The 21979-nt window shown below is 46.3% G+C and overlaps 1 pseudogene; it reads right to left on the bottom strand.

Annotated features, from left to right (window-relative positions):
- Positions 1–237: 237 nt before the first annotated feature.
- LOC119621144 (ribosomal protein uL30-like) lies at positions 238–2689 on the bottom strand (annotated as a pseudogene).
- Between the last annotated feature and the right edge of the window lie 19290 nt (positions 2690–21979).

The raw sequence follows: 21979 nt of genomic DNA on the forward strand, positions 1-21979 counted from the left end.
AATGCTGGAATTTTTCCTTGGAACTGCACTGTGATGAGAAGTGCTTGCCATGAACATAAGCTACTGTCTTGTCTTGTCTTTTTGAGACGGAGTTTTGCTCTCGTTGCCTAGGCTAGAGTGCAATGGTGTGATCTCTGCTCACCACAACCTCCACCTCCCAGGTTCCAGCGATTCTCCCACCTTAGCCTCCCAAGTAGCTGGGATTACAGGCATGCACCACCACGCCCAGCTAATTTTTATATTTTTACTAAAGACGGCGTTTCTCCATGTTGGTCAGGCTGATCTCAAACTCCTGACCTCAGGTGATACGCCCGCCTCAGCCTCCCAAAGTGTTGGGATTATAGACTTGAGCCATCGCACCTGGCCATCGCGCCTGGTCTTTTCTTTTCAGTTTTTGAAGATAAAGCAGGAAATAATCTCTGAAGTAGTTGCTAAAAATTCCCAAAACAACAAAAACACATGCTTCCACTTCACTGATAAAAATTTATCACAGTTTGGCCGGGCGCGGTGGCTCAAGCCTGTAATCCCAGCACTTTGGGAGGCCGAGACGGGCGGATCACAAGGTCAAGAGATCGAGACCATCCTGGCTAACACGGTGAAACCCCGTCTCTACTAAAAAATACAAAAATCTAGCCGGGCGTGGTGGCGGCGCCTGTAGTCCCAGCTACTCGGGAGGCTGAGGCAGGAGAATGGCGTGAACCCGGGAGGCGGAGCTTGCAGTGAGCTGAGATCTGGCCACTGCACTCCAGCCTGCGCGACAGAGTGAGACTCCGTCTCAAAAAAAAAAAATTTATCACAGTTTGGCACCTGAGTCTAGTTCAGCTGACAGATGAGCTGATTGATACATTCACCCCGATAACCAGGTGTGCCCATCTCCTTGAGGAAGCCCACTCTATTTTTGGTAGCATCATGGGCCACTGAGAGGTGGAAAGGACGCAAGAACCATGAGAGCTCCTGGAAATGCTTCCCTGGGAAGGCAATTTAATGAATGAGGTCTTCCAAGCAAATGACACCAAACTTCCCCAGGTCCTCCTCAATCACTGTGTTGTCTGTCAGGGGGATGGTCTTCCTCTTCCTTTTTTTTTTTTTTTTTTTGTGAGACAGAGTTTTACTCTGTCGCCCAGGCTAGAATGCAGTGGCGTGATCTCGGCTCACTGCAAGCTCTGCCTCCCGGGTTCACGCCATTCTCCTGCCTCAGCCTCCCGAGTAGCTGGGACTACAGGCGTGTGCCAACATGCATGGCTAATTTTTTGTATTTTTAGTAGAGATGGGGTTTCACCGTGTTAGCCAGGATGGCCTCGATCTCCTGACCTCGTGATTCACCCGCCTCGGCCTCCCAAGGTGCTGGGATTACAGGCGTATGCCACCACACCTGGCCAATGGTCTTATTCTTGACCTTGGCTGGTCCATGTTTCAAAATGAGCTCCCAGACAGACTTCAGATTTGGAAATCCTCAGGTCACATAAGGTTCCACTATACGTAGCATTTTTAGGTTCTGGGGGGTGACTTTTTACAAAGACACCACTAAAAATTTTCTTTAGGCGAAGTCTTGCAATGGTTCTCTGCACCAGTAAACTCACACCATCAATCCTTTTGATGCATACAACAAAGGCCAAGGAATGTTTATCTGGCAATTCCAAGGCATGAGGTTTCACTTCTAGTCATCTGAGATGCACCTTGTCACGTTTCTCCTGCCAGGAATCATGTAGGAATGATTCCAGTCGCTTAAACCTGAGCCCTTTTCCTGTCCTCTGCTCCTTCTTTGCCAAAAGTGCCTGCTTTGCCTGGGTGGCTTTGAGGGCTTGATAAGACCTCCTATTTTTCAGATTTTCTGGAACCAAAAGGATTTTTCTTTGCTCTTGCTCCACCATCTTTCTAGTGGTGCAGCTACTGATCATTTTCTTTCTTTTCTTTCTCTTTCTCTTTCTCTTTCTTTCTTTCCTTTTTTTTTTCTTTTTTTTTTGACGAAGGCTCGCTTTGTCGCCCACGCCACCGCGCCCGGCCTATATTTCTTAAAGAACTATAATTTTTATTTATTTATTTATTTATTTTGAGATGGAGTTTCGCTCTTGTTGCCCAGGCTGGAGTGCACTGGCGCAATCTCGGCTCACTGCAACCTTTGCCTCCCGGATTCAAACGATTCTCCTGCCTCAGCACCCTGGATAGTTGGGACTACAGGCATGCACCACCACACTCAGCTAATTTTGTATTTTTAGTAGAGATAGGGTTTCACCATGTTGGTCAGGCTGGTCTTGAACTCCTGACCTCAGACAATCCACCCACCTTGGCCTCCCAGAGTGCTGGGATTACAGGTGTGAGCCACTGTGCCCGGCCAAGGACAATAAATTTTAAAAGACATGACAGGACAAAGAAAATCTGGCTAGGGCAGTAAAATTTTCAAGGGGAGATCTATGTGGGGGGGAGGGTGTGAAACAGGTGGAAGATATGGATTACTTTGTTAAGTGTGTTTATTCTGGTCCCTTGTGGACTCTAAGGGCTATTTTCTCACCCTGGGGAGCAGAGGCAAAAAGTTTGGGAGGGGCATAAGGATTCAGTGTTGCCCAGGGGGTGTGGTCCCAGCCCTAGGTCTCCCAGGCTCTCAGGCCTCTGAAGGACACAAGAGAAAACTGAAAACTTCCCTTAAGAGCAATGACATTTCTTCTCTTACAGTGCCCACCCCTCAGCGTGGTGCCTATCACCTCCACAGTCTGGAAGAGCTCTGGGAGGTGCTGGAAGCTCCCGTGGGGGTCTGGACCCTCCTGGGAAAGAACCAGGGGCAGAGTTCACAATCCTGGAGGTCAGCCTCTGAGGCCCATGTCACCAGGCCAGTGGCTCCACTGAAGGGCCCCTGGCTCAAGCATTGCCAGCAGTGGGGACAGGCGAAGGAGCACAGGCCCGCTGGGCAGCAGGAAGCAGGGGTGGACCTCGCTGTGGGAGAAGTGGGTGCTGTACCAGCTGCAGGAAAAAGGTCACTCCCCGGAGTACCTGGGGCCTGGCTGAAGGTACTGGCGAAGCGTGGCTGCACTGGGGACAGGAATGAGGTACTGGGTGAATGCCAGATGTTGATGCCGGGCAGAGACTGCAGGTTTGGGGAAGGCCTGGCTGCAGGGAGCCTTGGCCAAAAGCTCAGAGACCAGGTCAGTGTTTCTGATGCCAAGGGCTTATGACAGCTCCCAAATAGACTCCTGCTGGTCCCTTCCAAATGTGTTATTTTTCTGAGTGGCCATTGGGAAACTGCTGATTCAAAACTTACCTCTTGCCTTGTCAACTCCCCAAGGCCTACTCATATTCAACCTTCACAACAGCAGCATTCAGATGGGTACCCCTGGGAGCCACCCTCATCCCCCACCCCCAGACAGTGCTGGCCAACTGAGGAGCTCACCAGGCAGTGACATTCCCACATGCCTCAAGGCCAACCAGAGGAGCCGCCATCAACCACACAGGCAGCTATTCCAGGGCCCAGGGGCCTGGAGAGAGAAAGGTGAACTTTCTTCATCCTAAACTTGAATTCACGCACTGCCACTGAATGGGCCGATTCATAGCACGGCCTGACTATAGTCCCATGGAATGTCACCAGTCAAATTAAGTGCTGGGCATGGTGCCTCATGCCTGTAATCCCAGCACTTTGGGAGGCCAAGGAGGGCGGATCACCTGAGATTAGGAGTTCAAGAGCAGCCTGGCAAACATGGTGAAACCCCATCTCTACTAAAAATACAAAAATTAGCTGGGTGTGGTGGCACATGCCTGTAATCCCAGCTACGCCAGGCTGAGTCAGGAGAATGGCATGAACCCGGGAGGCAGAGGTTGCAGTGAGCCGAGATCACACCACTGCACCCGAGCCTTGGTGACAGAGTAAGACCCTGTCTTTAAAAAGAAAAAAAAAAAAAAAAAGGCCGAGCACGGTGGCTCACACCTGTAATCTCAGCACTTTGGGAGGCTGAGGCAGGCCAATCAACTGAGGTCGGGAGTTTGAGACCAGTCTGACCAACATGGAGAAACCCCATCTCTACTAAAAATACAAAATTAGCCAGTCGTGATGGCGCATGCCTGTAATCCCAGCTACTCAGGAGGCTGAGGCAGGAGAATCACTTGAACCCGGGAGACGGAGGTTGTGGTGAGCTAAGATTGCGCCATTGCACTCTAGCCTGGGCAACAAGAGCGAAACACCATCAAAAAAAAGAAAAAAAGAAAAAAAGAAAGAAGGAAAGGGAAAAGAAGCCCAGTCTGGGCCAGGTGTGGTGCCTCACACCTGTAATCCCAGCACTTTGTGAGGCTGAGCTGGGGCAGATCCCCTGAGGTCAGGAGTTCATGACCAGCCTGGCCAACATGGTAAAACCGCGTCTCTACTAAAAATAAAAATAAAAAAAATTAGCCAGGTATGGTGGCAGGTGCCTGTAATCCCAGCTACTCGGGAGGCTGAGGCAGGAGAATCACTTGAACCTGGGAGGCGGAGGCTGCAGTGAGCAGAGATCGCTCTACTGCCCTCCAGCCTGGTCAGCAGAGCGAGACTGTCTCAAAAAAAAAAAAAAAATTGTAGCAGGACGAGCCTCAGACAAGAACCCCTCAGACACCGAGTTGTGAAAGAAAGGGCTTTATTCAGCTGGGAGCATCAGCGGACTCACATCTCCAAAAATCGAGCTCCCCAGATAAGCAATTCCTGTTCCTTTTAAGGGTTCACAACTATAAGGGGGTCTGCCTGAGGGGGTTGTGATCGACTGAGCAAACAGTGGGTAGTGACAGGGAGCTGCATGCACCAGTAATCAGGAAGGAACAAAACAGAACTGGGATTTTTTTACAATGCTTTTCCATACAATGTCTGGAATCTATAGATAACACAAGCAGTCAGGTCAGGGGTTGGTTTTGTTTGTTTGTTTGTTTGTTTGTTTTGAGTTGGAGTCTTGCTCTGTCACCCAGGCTGGAGTGCAGTGGTGCGATCTCGGCTCACTGCAACCTCTGCCTCCCAGGTTCAAGCAATTCTCCTGCCTCAGCCTCCTGAGTAGCTGGGACTACAGGCGCCCGCCACCACGACTGGCTAATTTTTTGTAATTTTGGTAGAGATGGGGTTTCACTGTGTTAGCCAGGATGGTCTCAATCTCCTGACCTCGTAATCCACCAGCCTCGGCCTCCCAAAGTGCTGGGATTACAGGCGTGAGCCACCGCACCTGGTCTAGGGGTTGATTTTTAACTACCAGGCCCAGGGTGCGGTGCTGGGCTATCTGCCTGTGGATTCCACTTCTGCCTTTTAGTTTTTACTTCTTTCTTTGGAGGCAGAGTCTGGGCATAAGACAATATGAGGGGTGGTCTCCTCCCTTAAAGTGAGAAAGAAAAGGTCAAGATCCCAGGCTCCAGGAAATGTAATAAATTCAGGTCAGCAAAAATGAGTCACACCAGGAGCAAGGAACATATAAGTAGCGTTTCTTCCTGAACAAAATATTCCTCTTCCAGCTGGGACTGAGACGTCATCCGCTTTTCTCCCCTTTCTGCCTTTCTGTCAGGCTTCCTCCTTCCTGGGGATCCTGGGCATTTTGACCTCACAGCTGGGCCTCCTCCTACTCTCAGGAGATGAGGATGTAAGGTCAGCTGAGAGAAAGGAAAAATAGACCTAAAGTTAGGCAGGCAAGTTTTCATTAACCTGCCAGCTGCTCCCCTAATAGAGAAGCAGCAGCCCCAAGCTTACAGAATGAGGGGTTTATATTGGGGAGGGGAGTTTGAGGGAGTTCTTTGGTATGGCCACATCCTGGGTTGTTTGCTGGTTAATTTTGCTACGTATTACCTTGTGACATCTATTACAGGAGGGTGAAGGTAAAGTTTATGTTTCCCACGACCTCCCCCGTCAGGTGTGGGTGGTTTGTAATTGGGGTTTGCTTATTGCAGCAAGGTCTGACAAGTGACGTCTGCTTGCTTCACTGCGGCACCTAGATAAGGGCTTAGAAATATAAAGAGGCTTGGGGGAAGGGTGGGCAGCACCAAGAAGCTTTCTTGGGCATTTTGTCCCTAACATTCCAGCCTTTTAATAGGTAATAGAAGAGGGGCACCATTGTCTGGCTGCTTCTTGCTGGGAAGGGGCGACGGTTGTTGGGGAAGGCTGGATGGAAGGGATTGCTGTTTTTGGAGCCATTGGTATTCCCGGAGCAGCATTATATCTTGTCTTGTCCCATAGGTAAAGCTCTGATAAGGTCCTATAAAAACTGGGCGAGAAGGTGTAAGAGACAAGGGCCAAATGCTAGAAAAAGAAAAATGGTTATGGCCGGGCCTAGGTGGGTCAAGCCATGGAAACTAGGTATTAAAAGACCAGAAGGGCCACACTAGCCATCGAGGGATGTTTTCTTTAATTTTTTGTCCTCGGTCCTTTAGTCTTTTTACAGCATGTTGTACTAAGCCAGATTAGTTAAGATAAAAGCAACACTGTTCATCTAGAAAAGGGCAGAATCCTCCTTTTTTGGCTGTGAGTAGGTCTAAGTTTCTGTGGTTTTGAAGAACCATCGCTGCTAAATAATTTATTTGTGATTGGAGAGTTGTAACGGATTTGGCTGTTTTTTCCAAGCTATTCGTGAGGTCTTTGGAGAGGGATTGGTAATAGGAAACGGAGGTGGTTAATCCTGCAACCCCAGCTCCAACTCCTGTAGTTATTCTGAGGTCTACTCATAGAGGTATGAGTTGTATAGCATGGTGGTGTCAGACAGGGGTATTAACGGGGATTGGTAGGGATTGGTCTCCTGAGGCAACGTTGATATTTGGACTGAGGAAAACCAGGGTGCAGGTGCCCATCCAGTTAGATGGGAGGCAAATATAAGTTGAGGTACTGCATAGGAAAAGTATGCCTTGGTTTGGTAGACAGAACTGGTTGTGTATGCTAAAAATGTATACCATTTTGTTATTTTCATGCGTTTATACTCCTAGGGTCCTGGCGAGGGCTGCTGCTGTAAGTGGTTGTAAAGGGGTGTTTGGTTTAGGCTGGGAGGCTGTGGGGTTCTTTTTTTCTCAGTGTAAGAGGAAGCGTTTTGTGTCCACTAAGATTCAAGTGGGAGTGTTGTTTAATGTTGGGATAAGGAGACAGTCGCGGGTGGTGGGTGTAGGGTAGGGATGGTGCAAGGAGAGGGGAGTCAAGGGAAGAGGGATAAACAGAGGAGGTGGTGGCCATTATAGTACTTTTTTTTTTTTTTTTTTTTTTTTTTTTTGAGACGGAGTCTCGCTCTGTCGCCCAGGCTGGAGTGCAGTGGCCGGATCTCAGCTCACTGCAAGCTCCGCCTCCCGGGTTTACGCCATTCTCCTGCCTCAGCCTCCCAAGTAGCAGGGACTACAGGCACCCACCACCTCGCCCGGCTAGTTTTTTGTATTTTTTAGTAGAGACGGGGTTTCACCGTGTTAGCCAGGATGGTCTCGATCTCCTGACCTCGTGATCCGCCCGTCTCGGCCTCCCAAAGTGTTGGGATTACAGGCTTGAGCCACCGCGCCCGGCCCATTATAGTACTCTTAATTTTTGTTAAGGAGGTGGAGGCTAGAAAAACGAAGCCTGTCTTTATTGTTGGCAGCTTTGAGAATAGTATGTTCGGTGGGAGGTTTGAGTTGTAGGGTAAAGTTGCAGTTTGGAATTCAGGTGGCTGAGGGGAATGCCAGAGGGTAGATGTCGTTGTACGCACAGTAGTGCTGGATAGAATAAGATTGTGTGGGTTGTTATGGCTCCTAATACGGGTTTATCACGGCTGCAGTAGGGGGATAGGTTGTGTAAATAGGGATGTAAGGTTGTAACAGCTGGACCAAACTCATTAGCTAACTGGGGGGAGATTTCTGTTAATGCCTGTGTGTCGAGTTCGAGGGGGCTGTTAATGAGGATTTCGGGATGGTAGGTTACTTGGGTGGAAGTCCAGTTATAGGCTGAGGCAGGGATTGCATTGTATATTGTGGAGAGGAGGGATAGAAGAGGTTCCTGGAGGTAGGCCCTTAGCTTCAATTACTCAGTCAAGGGAAACAACCACATACCCAGCAATTTTGGGAGAGCCAGTGGGCACAGAAGAGGAGCCATCTATAAATGGCTGGTCATTGGGGTTGGTGAGAGGCTGGGAGGAAATGTTTGGAAAGTGTGGTTGCAGATGATCTAGGATGCTAGTGCAAGAATGAGTAGGAGGGGAAGAATATACAGGGAGTGAGGATGCTGTGTTGAGGGGAGCACTTTTGACAAGACTAAATTTGGGATTTTCCATAAAGAGGGCATGGAGTAAGCCAGGCACGGTGGTTCACGCCTGTAATCCCAGCACTTTGGGAGGCTGAGGCGGGTGGATCACATGAGGTCAGGATTTCAGGACCAGCCTGGCCAACATGGTGAAACCCTGTCTCTACTGAAAATACAAAAATTAGCTGGATGTGGTGGCACACGCCTGTAATTCCAGCTACGCAAGACGCTGAGGCAAGAGCAAAACTCCATCTCAAAAAAAAAGAAGGCATGGAGTAATTGAATCCATGAAGGAGGAAGAGAGCCTAATGCTCAGAAGGAGAGGAGATCCTGTAGATTATGACGACTGTGGACAGTGGTATTCTGGCTGAAAGTTGGTTTCCTGCCTTTTAGAGCTAAAATGGGCACCACTGCTAGTGCTTTAAGACAGGTTGGCCCCCCTTTGACTGTGTTATCTAGTTGTTTAGAGAGTTAAGTTACAGGGGCAAAAAAAGGAGGAATTTTTTCCTGTTGTCCTAAGACATCGAGGGTTATTCCTCGGTTTTTGGCAGTATAGAGTGAAAGGTTGGGAGATATTAGGTGAGGACAGAGTTGATACAGTGACAAGAGCGATTTGCAGTTTGCAGAAGCTGGGGAGTATGTTATGTGAGGGGTTTAGGGGTTCACTGAGAGGGCCTTTGGCCACTTTATAGAGGGGGTGAGCTAGGAGGGTAAAGTTGGGAATCCATATTCTAAAGAAGCCTGCTAACCCTAGGAAGGAATGGATTTCTCTTTTGGAGGAGGGCGGGGATAGATTATTTATTAATGCTGCTCGGACTGGGGTCATAGCCCGGGCCCCAGGGGAAAGTTGAATTTCTAAGTAGGTTACCATGAAGGTGGAGAGTAGTGGGAGTTTGAAAAGGATATCTCTGCCCAGGAGCAGAGTTGGACATGAGGGCAGGACTAAGGAAGAGTGAGTGAAGGAAAAGCTATGCAGGGAGCAGAAGAGTGGAGGGGTGGCTCGGGGTTTGGAGACTTGTCCATCAATTCCTACAACAGAGACCTGGGAGGACTGGGTGGGTCCCGAAAAATTGGGTAAAGCAGCGTAGGTTGTCCTGGTATTAATTAAAATATATATATATATACTGGCCTACTTGCCACCATTCGGGTTACTTTTGGCTTGAATGAAGAGATGGTAGTTGTGGGGGGCGTTCATTCCAGGGCACCGTCAGTCTTCAGTGGCAAGGCCGATGAAATCTGAGTAGGAGGTTTTGGCCGGCTCAGGAGGGGATGGGGGTGGTCCTTGCTGGGGCCTCTCACAGTCTGACTTCCAGTGAGGTCCTCCACAGAGGGGGCACGGCCTGGTGGGCTTTCCTGGGTATGGGCATTGTCTGGACCAGTGGCCTTTATTGCCACACTTGAAACAGGTCCAGATGGGGTGAATTGTTAGGAGTCTTCCACGTGGAGCTGTGGCCCCGTGGGCCTGCAGGGCCTCTGATGGTGAAGGCAAGCATTTGAAACTTTGCCAGTTTTTGCCTTTTATTTTCCTCATTATGATTGTTAAAGATTTTGAAGGCTAAATTAAGGTCTCATTGTGGGGCTTGAGGGCCTTTGTCAAGCTTCTGAAACTTGCATCAAATATTGGGGGTGGATTGGGAGATGAACTGAAGGTTTAAAATAGTGGTTCTTTTTGGGCTGGCTGGGTCTGGGTTGGTATATTTTCTCATGGCTTCAGTTAAATCAGAGAGGAAAAGGGTTGGGTTTTCATTAGGACCTTGGGTGGTTTCTGAAAGTTTTTTATAGTTTACTGCTTTATACACATCCTTTTTGAGTCCTGCAAGAAGACATACAATCATGTGGTCTTGATGGTGGCTTGCAGAGGCCCTGTCTTGATAATCCTAGAGGGGTCCTGGTTGGGGACTGCGTTTGCACTAGTAGGCTGGGCAGGAGCCTGGTGATGAATGGTATCAGCATGTGCCTGAGCTAGGGTCCAGATACAGTCTCAGTCTTCTGGGGTGAGGATGGAAAAGAGGATAATGTAGAGGTTATGCTAGGTTAGTTCGTAAGACTAGGTAAGGTGCTGGAACTTCCTAATAGAAGAGGTAGGGTCTTCTGGAAATGAACCAAGTCTTTTGTTAATTAGAGAGAGATCACCAAAAGAGAAGGGAACATGAAGGCTAACAATACTTTCAGCTCCTGCTGTTTCCTGAAGGGGAAGTAAGGGAGCTGGTTGCTGAGCATGTTGGGCCCAAGAGCGGGTGAGGGGTGGAGACAGAGAGGACTCAGAGTCAGAAAGGGGGTGGTTTGAGAGATGAGGGGAAAGGGGTAGAGCCAGAACGGGGGCATACAGTGGAGGATTAGGATGCTCCTGTGGAAGATCGTGATGCTGTTGGGGAGGGGGAAAATGGGCAGGGTCAAGGGAAGAGGAATCATCCGCTGGGGCTGTGGGGAGGGGGACAGGAGATGAGTCAGGTTTGGAGCAGAGGAGGATTTGGAAAGTAGAACAAGACTGACAGAGGGAAGGGTGGTTACAGAGAGTGAAGATGTAGCAGGACAAGCCGCAGACAAAACCCCTCAGACACCGAGTTAAAGAAGGAAGGGCTTTATTTGGCCGGGAACTTCGGCAAGACTCATGTCTCCAACAACCAAGCTCCCTGAGTGAGCAATTTCTGTCCCTTTTAAGGGCTCACAACTCTAAGGGGGTCCGCATGAGAGGGTCATGATTGAGCAAGCAGAGGGTACGTGACTGGGGGCTGCATGCACTGGTAATTAGATCGGAATGAAACAAGATAGGGATTTTCACAGTGCATTTCTATACAATGTCTGTAATCTATAGACAACAATCGATTAGGTCAGGGGTTGATCTTTTAACTACCAGGCCCAGGGTCTGGCGCCAGGCTATCCGCTTATGGATTTCATTTCTGCCTTTTAGTTTTTACTTCTTCTTTTTTTGGAGGCAGAAATTGGGCATAAGACAATATGAGGGGTGGTCTCCTCCCTTCCCCCCCTTTGAGACGCTCACTCATTGGTGGGAGTTCTCACTTTCATTCTCACTATCCATGTCTTCTTGCAAGACAGATTGATAGTGATTCACATAGTACACTTGTGCTGAAGCATTTTGGTGAACTAAGGTAGCGATGAAGCTTTTTATCATTTGAAAAAGTACAGGTAGCAAACAAGGGAGCAGTAAGCAGGTTTCTGTCACTATTATAACTCCTATTATAAGAGTTTTAAATCTTTTTAGTGCTGGGAACCATTTTCCAAACATGGCCCCAGGATCAAATCCATGCCACACTTGCAGAGGCACATGTGCCAGTTTTGTCTTATCTCTAACTATGTCTTCAACTACTTGCCCTTGATCATCTATGTGTAGACAGCAATTAGTAAGGTTAAATTTTTTTTTTTTTTTTTTTGTTGAGACGGAGTCTAGCTCTGTCGCCCAGTCTGGAGTGCAGTGGCGCAATCTCGGCTCACTGCAAGCTCCGCCTCCCGGGTTCACGCCATTCTCCTGCCTCAGCCTCCCAAGTAGGTGGGACTACAGGCGCCTGCCACCGCGCCCGGCTAATTTTTTCTATTTTTTGTAGAGACGGGGTTTCACCATGGTCTCGATCTCCTGACCTTGTGATCCACCCGCCTCGGCCTCCCAAAGTGCTGGGATTACAGGCGTGAGCCACTACAGACCCCTCCTTCAGGGCTAGCAAGTAGTCAAGAGCTAATCTGTTTTGATAGATAGCATTTATCACCTGAGTTTCTTGCCAGGCCAGAATAGTCAAGGCTCTGCCAGTCTTATTAGTGATCATTTCTAAGATAGCTTGTAACCGTATGATTTGGTTGAGCATGTAAATGGGAGTCGGGTATCCCTATGAACCGTCTTGTTCCTAAGTACCGGGCCCATAATATTGTATGATTCTCTGAGGGGGCCCTTCATCATCTTTTTAATTTTCTATAGCTATGCTTCTCTTTTTGCAGGAAGCACAGACAGGGAAGCTCAGGAGTTCACCTGTTTTTGTGGACAGTAGGAAGCAAGATGGTTTAATAGTGCCAATAACACAACTACCTGCCCACTGGTTGGGTAATTTGGTGTAAGCTCTATGCCCACATATCCAGTGTAATCTAGTGGGGGCTGTCCAGTCCTGGTGGGACTCCGGATGGGTTCACACAGTTTGCAACTTTGGGAATTTACTAAATGGGTTTTTCTTAGTGTGGTTTGAACTCCACTAGGTGGCTGTTTTTGTAGTAGTAGTATACAGTTTTTGCCCAAGGCAGCTGAGTCTTCCCACAGGAAGGGTGAAGTCCTTCCCTACTCTTGCTATACAGTATTGTCTAATGACTGAGGCTTTTAGGACCCAGAAGTTATCAGGGTGATTCTTTTGATCTGGCAATTCATCAGGAACGGGGTCTGTAGATACTAATTCTCAGGCTTCCCATGGCCGTTGATCTCCCATTACAGTTCCTCTGCATACATAACATGAAGTGACATTGAGAGACTTGGCTACATGCTCAACTAATTGCAAAAACAAATTTCTTGTTTTTCCTGGAATTTCTGGTACTGACACATTCAGTTCATCATAGAAGATTTGAAATACTGGCTCAGGAGAGCATTTGTAAACTTCACCTCAAACCACAATATTTACTCAAGGATCTAGTCTAGCCTCATCCATTCCTGGGATTACATGCTCCCTCTCTTTCCAGTGAGGATCAAGGGGGTTGGTTATTACTAGTTCTAAGGGGTTACACTGACCACTGGTACAGGAAGGGCTACTTTTCCTTTTCTGAAGGTGGACAGGATCTTTTTTCTTTTTTATCTAAGTAGCCTAAATGACACAAGACCACTATCCACATTCTTTTCCACACAGTCTTAATTCATGACAAATATACTTATTTTCTGCCATATAAGCCTCTTTCCTGATTAACAGAACCACATCCTATTCCCAACTTATTACAATTAATGACAGCACAAGCATCAAACTTCAAGGTGACTTGTTTGGACACCCCTTTTTCTTTTGTTTTCGCTAACCCTTTACTCGTATCATTTATGAGTCCCCACCAGTCCTCAGGCCTTAATCTTATTTTAAAAACTGTGGCCATGGGAGGCTCAGATGGGTCATAACACACATCAGGTTGGTCATTTCCTGGGCTACATACCTTGTATAGAATAGCATTATACAAACCAGTTTTTTTTTAGAGTCCCGATACACTTATAATAATCATAAAATAGGACTGTAGCAACTTTTTGTCCTACCTCACTGGACTTGATGTATACACTGGGAACAGTCCTCAGTCTAAGGAAGGTCAGTTAAAGTCCTTACTGTACAAGTCCAAATTTTAAGGAAAATGAGTCTGTGATGACTTTTCTCATGCTTCAGCTGTGCGTGGACCAGTCAGCTTCCAGGTGTGACTGGAGCATGGCTTGTTGTCTTCTTCAGAGTCACTTTGCAGGGGTTGGTGAAGCTGCTCCCGTCCGCATACCGCTCACAGTCTACTGATGTTTAAGTATGTTCTCGGAGGTTGGGCCTCCATCCCCTCTACACAGTTATGTTCAACTGAACTCTCTGATACCGGGAGCAAGGTGGCAGGGTTTAAGGTGTTGCAAACTTCAATGGTTATGCAGAGATTTTCATATAGCAAGCTTTGGTACTTGGTTAATCTAGCATTTGTTAACCAATGATGTCCTTTGGTAGTCATTAAAGTTATCACAGCATGGGGGGCCTTTATATTCAGGTTTTGCCCAAGGGTTAATTTATCTGCTTCTTGTACTAACAGGGCCGTTGCTGCTAGGGCCCTTAGACATGGGGGCCAGCCTTTGGAAACCCTGTCTAGTTGTTTTGAGAGATAGGCCACTGGCCTTGGCCAGGGCCCCACAGTCTGGATTAAAACTCCAACTGCCATTTTTTATCTTTCTGACACATAGGGCATAAAGGATTTTGTCAGGTAAGGTAGCTCCAGGGCTGGGGCCGACATGAGTTTTTCTTTTAATTCATGAAAAGCTCGTTGCTGGTTGTAATGGATGTAGTTTATCCAGTTTACATTTTTATTAACTGTTGCCCACCAAAATATTGACTCACATCCTGCAACTATTTGATTTTAAGCTTTAAATTGATCTGGTATTGCCCATGGGACTCCAGTTGTGTCTAAATGGATGTGAGAGTTGAAAGACCCATAAGGGGCTTCTCTCACTTTACGATGTCTTATTTTTCCTCCCTCTGGTTGATGAAATGCCATGGTGAGAGGGATAGACAATTGGACTAAAGCACAAGTGCCACTCCAGTTATTTGGCAGAGTGCCCAGTAAATGTCCACCACAATACCACCACGCATCTGCTCGGGGATGAACGAGGGCTGACTAATTGAAAACCTCTTGAAAATTTTTAAGCTCATCACATCCCTTCAGGTCTCCAAGGAATGCTAACTGTCCTCCCTGTCATAAGAGACACAAAATGAACTTCGTGTTGGGAGACGGAGGCTGGATGGCCCTTGGGGGCTGACCTGCAGGGTGCCAGACTTCAGAATATAGCCAAGAGAGCTTGGCACAACTTATTACTCCAGACTGTAGAATCCTGGAAAAGAGCTACCATGTAGCCCACGCCTGGTTGACTGAAGGACCTCCTTAGTGGAAAGGGGACAATCTGGGCCTCTGGCCTGCCATGTGCAAAGCATAACAATTGCTTTTGCTTAACTTGCAGATGGAATATTTGATCCATTCTAACCAGGCATTTGCATCTTGGTATGCTGTCTTAATTGTCAAAATTTGTTTTAAGTCTTTAGCTTCTATGTTCTTCTAGTAAAATGAATGTATGATTTTGGGAAATTATAAAAACCAGTTGAGGCAGTCCATCCTTGCTCTTTAGTGGTCCCCAGAATGTTGGACCAACTACAGCATAAAACTTCTACACTGGGGAGCAAGGCTCCTGGTTGACACTGGAGTCTTTATTGAAATTTCCCCAGATTAAATGGTCCTAATTTAATAATGCCCAGTCTGAGGAGAGTCAGGAAGGACAGAGGTACATTTCTGAAGTAGAGAGCCATCTTTGACTTGGCCAGCCCGCACAGGGTACAACAAGGCAAGCATTAAATGCAGTAGTTTGAGGCAAAAATTGACTTGGTTATGTTAATAACCAGATGGCCAGCAATAGAGTGAGGAAAGAAGGAAGAGTAATAGAATAGATGAAAGAGTTAAATTTTTCTTAGCTTTAGTTTGGTAGGATTTTTCTCTGGGATTGTGGCCCAAGACTCTGGAGAGGGTGGTGCTTTGACTCGGGTGTGATGAGTCCATCCTTTTTCTGCTGTACAAAGAGCAGTCTTGGTGGTTAGCAGCACAAGGTAGGGTCTTTCCTAGGCTGTCTTGAGTTTATCTTCTTTCTACCCTTTGATAAAAAGGTGATCTTCAGGCTGGTACTGGTTTACTGGAAATTCTAGGGGAAGTACCTGTGCTAAAAGACTTTTAGTTTTGAGGGAAAGGAAATTGGAAGATAAACCAAGTATATAATTTCTAAGAAATTAACTTTTTGTTTTAAACATGGGGACATCAACAGTGGACTTTGTAGTCTTTGGTGCCTTCTTACTGAGAAGTTTCCTTTAGCACCTATTTTTGTTAGTTTTTAGACCAAAGAAAGCCAAACACCATTTTATATTTAATAATGCTTCTTGTATGATTTTTATACCAGATAAGCTAAATTTCACCTTTATATTAGTGTGCTATTAATGTTAAACTTAGTTTTAATAAAACTTTGTTTACATATTTATTCAATTTTTAATGTCAGACAATAAGGTAAGATTTTTATAGATTCTTTTTAACTTTTTATAATCTTTGTTAAAGAGCAGGTTAGTGCTTTAAGAAAAATCTGCTGTGTTTTTACTTTAATGTCCAGTTCACAGAAAAACTGGATGATACTCCTTTAACTTTAGCTAATATGTTTACACACAGAATTTTTAAAAATATAATTAACATTTTAAAACTTGTTTAAACCTTCAAAACAAAAAATTTTTTAACCTTTTAATGTAGGTAAAAATTTACGTTCTTAAGCCTCCTTAAAATCCTTCTACCAAAGGTATATTTTACTTTCTTTATACACCTTGCACATAAACTGTGTGGTTTTTTTTTTTTTTTCCAGTAGTTTTACATTCAGGAGGCCTAGTTACTTTTAAATTATACAACATTTCTTGCATAAACTCTTTTTTTTATAACATTTTTCTCTTTCACGACTTTCACAGACAACTCTTCAACATGCCTCAACTTTCTGACTTATTACAAACATTTATTTCTTTAAACAACCAGTTAATTTATTTCAGGTCAAAAATTTACCATAGAACACTCTTTTTACATAAATTCTGCCCCCCCTTTTTTCCTTTTTTTTCCAAAGATGATAACTATTATTTTCCAAAGCGAACTTCTTTTATGTCTGTAGACTAGACTGTCTAGGGCCACAAGATTAGAAGTTACTATAATACATGTTACACTGTTAACTTTTAGCAAACTTTACTTTTGTTGAAAACCTTGTAAGTCTGGTTTTTTAAATTATCCTTTGCTATTAATGAGACCTTGTTTTGTCCAAATTAACTTAGAATTGGTGTCAGGCCTCTGAGCCCAAACTAAGCCATCATATCCCCTGTGACCTGCACATATACATCCAAATGGCCTGAAGCAACTGAAGATCCACAAGAGAAGTGAAAATAACCTTAACTGATGACATTCCACCATTGTGATTTGTTTCTGCCCCACCCTAACTGATCAATGTACTTCGTAATCTCCTCCACCCTTAAGAAGGTTCTTTGTAATTCTCCCCACCCTGGAAAATGAACTTTGTGAGATCCGCCCCCTGCCCACAAAACATTGCTCCTAACTCCACTGTCTATCCCAAAATCTATAAGAGCTAATGATAATCCACCACCCTTTGCTGACTCTCTGTTTGGACTCAACCCGCCTGCACCCCAGTGAAATAAACAGCCTTGTTGCTCACACAAAGCCTGTTTGGTGGTCTCTTCACTTGGAGGCACATGACAATTGGTATAGATGGCTATTTTTTTGTCCTTCAATTACCTGGGAGGAACCATCGATTGTCCTGTCCTGAAGGGAATTCCTCCTAGGTCTGGTCGGACCTTTGTATGGTAATTAAGATTTAGATCCCCTGTTAGGAAACCTGCTGGGTTAAGGGAATTTTCAGTGCTTAATGTTAAATCATCGTTTTTGTTTTTTTTGGCTTAGGATACTTCTGAACTGGTGAGGTGTGCTCACAATGAGGTTTCCTCTAAAAGTTATTTTTTTACTTTTTTCTGTTAACAAAGCAGTTGCCACTACAGATTGAATGCATTTGGGCCATCTGTGGTTTACTGGGTTAAGGATTTTTGATAGGAACGCCTCAGTGCTTTTGGGATATGCCCTTGTTTACACTGATAACAAAGTTGTATTGGTGTGTTATAGGGTTATGGAGAATACCTTCAATTATCAATTATAGGTTTTAAATTTACCTTGGCTTTTAAAGGAATAGGGTACACTGTTTTTTTTCTTAACTACTTGTATATCTCTTTCTTTCTTTCTCTCTCTGATTTTCTGTCTCTTTTTCTCTTTGACTTTTCTTTTGCTTCTGTCTCTTTCTCTCTCTCTCTGCTGGTCTTCCCCTGCCTCTGCCAACAGCTTATGCTGCTGTTCTCTCAACCACTGTGGCAGGGGCGAGGAGGGGGCGGTTTCCAAAACCAGCTGTAACGAAGTGTCTATATACAGGAACTGTGCTGGGTGCCCTGGCTTACAGGTAACTTTGTGCCATACCTTTGAAACAAGGGACCTGTTCAGGCTTCCTTCTGATGGCCAACCCATCTCTAATGCTGGCCAGTCTATCTTACACAAAGTTTTAAGTTTTCCTGGTGTCATAGTACTCCGTAGTCTCCTTTAAATCCTTTCTTGAAAATTTTCAACATAGTTCTGTTATGCCCAGACCGTTTGTTCCCCAAAGAAGACCACCAGAGTCCAGAGTCAAAGCCAAGCGGCAAGGATCTTTTACTGCAAGTTCGAACTTGGTCCCTCCATTCCACAGCATACAAGAGGGCCCCAAACAATGTGAGTGCTTGCTTTTTATAACCCGATGTAAATAGGATATGTAAAGTTACAGAGGAACAAGGGAATTCTTTTGGTTACAGCATTACAATTGGTTTATATTTTAAGTTATATGTTCAGTAGTTTTTCTATTGGTTCCCGTGCTTTCAGCAAAACCACAAACGGCTGTGTCCTTATTGGGGATTTTCCAGGTGGTGTTTGTACTGGGCTCAGGAAGTTGAGAGATATATGGTGGGATGTGTTTGAACTGCGCTCAGGAAGTTGAGAGATATATGGTGGGATGTGTGTTTGTACTGGGCTCAGGAAGTTGAGAGATATATGGTGGGATGTGTTTGTACTGGGCCTGTTTGTGTTGAGAGATATATGGTGGGATGTGTTTGTACTGGGCTCAGGAAGTTGAGAGATATATGGTGGGATGTGTTTGTACTGGGCCTGTTTGTGTTGAGCCTGGGGCTGAGAAATGTGCCTGATTTCTTTCATTCCTCCCTTTTCTCAGGTACCTCTAGAGCCAATCTTGGGTCTTATAAGTCTGATTCTGTTTCAGTGTTTACAGGTTGGTATTGGGCTCTGAGGACCATGAGCTGTACGGTGTCAAACCTTTCTCTGACAAACTGTAAAATTCTGTTAACAACACAAGGTCCTATGGTAAACAGAAATAGTAGACTTAGCAGGGGTCTAAGGAAGGGGGCTAACAGGGAAAACACAGAGGAATTCCACCATTGGTCTGCAGCTGAAGCAAACTGCCATGTTTTTACTTCTGTGCTTAACTTGCGTAACTGTTGGACCCGGTTCTCTACAAGCCCTGATTCATTTATGTAGAAACAACAGTCTTCCTTTAGAAACATACATGTACCACCTTTTTCAGCAGTGAGTAGGTCTAGGGCCCTCCGGTTCTGCAAGGTTACCTGAGCTAGGGACGTGAGCTGTCGCTGAAGGGAGGCAAGGGACTCAGCCGACTCCTCCATAGCAACGGCAAATTGTTGGTATAACTTGTTGCTTTCTATGAGGGTGTGACCTAGGGCTCCCCCCGCCAGTCCGGCCGCAATGAGGGATGAGGTGAGGGAGATTCCTGCAATGAGGGGGAGAAATATGGCTCGTGCAGGTCTCGGTCTAGGGACTGGGTGAATAGCAGTACTAGTCCAGTTACCGGTGTACCCCAGGAACTCGCCGGCAGTTAGTAGAGTCAACCAGGGAACTAATGTGACAGGAAGACACAGTAGGTTGGTAACAGAGGGACCAGATAAGTTCTTAGATAGTGTTCCATTACACCAGAAGAATATGCCCGGCGGAGCCCTTAGGGTGATACTAGGGGGTGTTGCAGTGATGTTGCAGAGGCTGGAATTAGTTCCTGAGAAACAGTAGGGAAACTTCTCCTGACTGAGGTTTAGGTATAGTGGCACATTAGGGATAGGGGCATATGAGAGGTTTTTGAGGTTGTTAGCTTGGGCAGAGGTTGAGGATCCCTATGGCAGAGGAACAGCGGTTAGCGGTGGATGCCCTAGAGTGGCACACAGAAAGCAGCCAGACAAGCTGTGAAGTCCTGTAAGGTTAGCAAGTTCTAATCCTTCTTGTAATAATTTTAACCAGGAGAAAGGACATAAGTCTTGTGTTAGTCTGTTTTCTTGTCGTTGGATATTCCCATGGACCAGGGGCCGTACCTGCACTAGACCCCGCCACAGATAGAGGTGACTGCTAGGCCATGTGGAGGAGGAGGAGTAATACACAGTCCCATGTTGAGGCGTGGTCCAGCGGGAGTTCCAGGGGTCTCTGACTATCCATGTATATGAAAAGTCCTCGTCCCGTCTACGATGGAAGGGCCACCTAGGATCTAACTGTTCTTCTTTTCCCCAATAATGGGATTTGTGGACGTTACAATAGTTATAAGGGCAGCCGGCATTTTGGTGCCACCAATAGTGTTTACAATTGTATTTAGTTTGATCATACTCAAAGCATATTATTGGTGCCATTGGTTTGGCTATTTGAAAACCAGTAAAATTTAGTAAAATTGGGCTATTGCACCCTGAGGAGGGGCAATCAGCACTGGCCAATAATTTCCCAGGCTTATGAGGTTGTCCAGGGTGGGTTTGGTTTTCATAAAGCCAGAATCTCCAGATAAAGGGATTAGAAGCTGGGTTTGTGTTTTCCCCAGCGGTCACTAGGGTGACGTTAGGGTTAGACTACCTAACTGCATGTTTGCAGTGAGCTATGCTGCCGGTGCAGGGTGAGTTTTAAGGGGTTGTTCTTAGCTCTGTCCACAGTCCACGTGGCCGGTGCTTCAGCCGCCGCCGTGATTGGCCCCAGAAGGTCGGAGGTTGGGTCTACGGGCTTGACGTGGGTGTAGTGGGTCCACGACACGATACCTTCTACCTTCAGGGTGGTGGGTGTGGTTAGGAGTACCTGGAGTGATCCCTTCCACCTGGGTTCTAGGGTCTCTTGTTGGTGTCGCTTAACCAGGACCCAGTCTCCAGGCTGGTACGGATGGGGTGTCGGCGGGGGACTGGTCTCATATAGTTCCTTCAGCTTGGGCCAGATTTCTTGATGAATTTTCTGCAAGGCTTGTAGGGAAAATAAGAGTTCAGAGACATTTTCTGTTTCAGACTTGAGCAGATCATCTTTTAGGCTGGGAACCAGGGGTGGGGGTCTGCCATACATGATTTCGTAAGGGGTAAGGCCCAGTCTATAAGGGGTATTACGGGCCCAGAACAGAGTGTAGGGGAGAAGGACAACCCAATTAGTGCCAGTCTCCATAGTCAATTTAGTTAAGGTCTCCTTTAAGGTCCGATTCATCCTCTCTACCTGTCCTGAACTCTGGGGCCTGTAAGCGCAATGTAGTTTCCAATTTGCCCCAAGGATGGAAGCCAAATCTTGACTTACCTTAGCGACGAAGGCTGGCCCATTATCTGACCTTATCTGGACGGGGAAGCCATACCTGGGGAGGATATCTTCCAGAATTTTCTTTGCTACAACCTGAGCAGTTTCCTTTTTGGTTGGGAATGCTTCAGTCCACCCTGAAAAAGCATCTGCAAAGACAAGTAAGTACCGATACCCGTATTTTCCTGGCTTTATCTCAGTAAAATCTACTTCCCAGTAGATACTGGGCCTGGTTCCCCTGAGCCTTGTTCCCGTTGCAGCCTGGGATTGGGGGTAGGCGTTGTTAAGCTGGCAGACTTTGCAACTTGTCACGATGCTGCTGGCTGTCTCAGCTATATGTCTGATTTTGAGCTTGGAGCGTCTGATCAGGTCTATCATCCGCCGGGCACCCAGGTGGGTGGTTCGGTGGATGTGTTCTAACACTTGTTGTCCTAATTTTTCTGGTAGGATGGTTTGGTCATTAGTATCAGTCCACCACCCATTCTGGATCTGTTTCATGGGAAGTTTGTCGATCCACTGGAGATCTTGTTCTGAATAATCAGGGAGATATGGCAAGTCCCGGGGGCCCGGATCAGGGAGCTAGAGTGCAAGGAGTTGGCTGGGAGCCTTTGCCACACTCCTTGCAGTTTGGTCTGCCGGAAAGTTGCCTTGAGCAATTGGAGTGGTTGGTTTCTGATGCCCTGGGCAATGTACAATAGCCAATTTTCTGGTCTCCATAGGGCTGTTAACAGGGCTAGGATCTCTTGCTTGTTTTTTATCTCTTTTCCTTCAGCCGTTAGTAACCCTCGCTCCCTGTAAATGGCCCCATGTATGTGCGCCATAGCAAAAGCATATCGGCTGTCTGTGTATACTGTCAGTTTCTTCCCTGCCCCTAAGGTAAGAGCTTGGGTGAGTGCTATCAGTTCGGCCTTC

Source organism: Chlorocebus sabaeus, chromosome 5, assembly GCF_047675955.1.
Source record: "Chlorocebus sabaeus isolate Y175 chromosome 5, mChlSab1.0.hap1, whole genome shotgun sequence".
Classification (NCBI taxonomy): domain Eukaryota; kingdom Metazoa; phylum Chordata; class Mammalia; order Primates; family Cercopithecidae; genus Chlorocebus; species Chlorocebus sabaeus.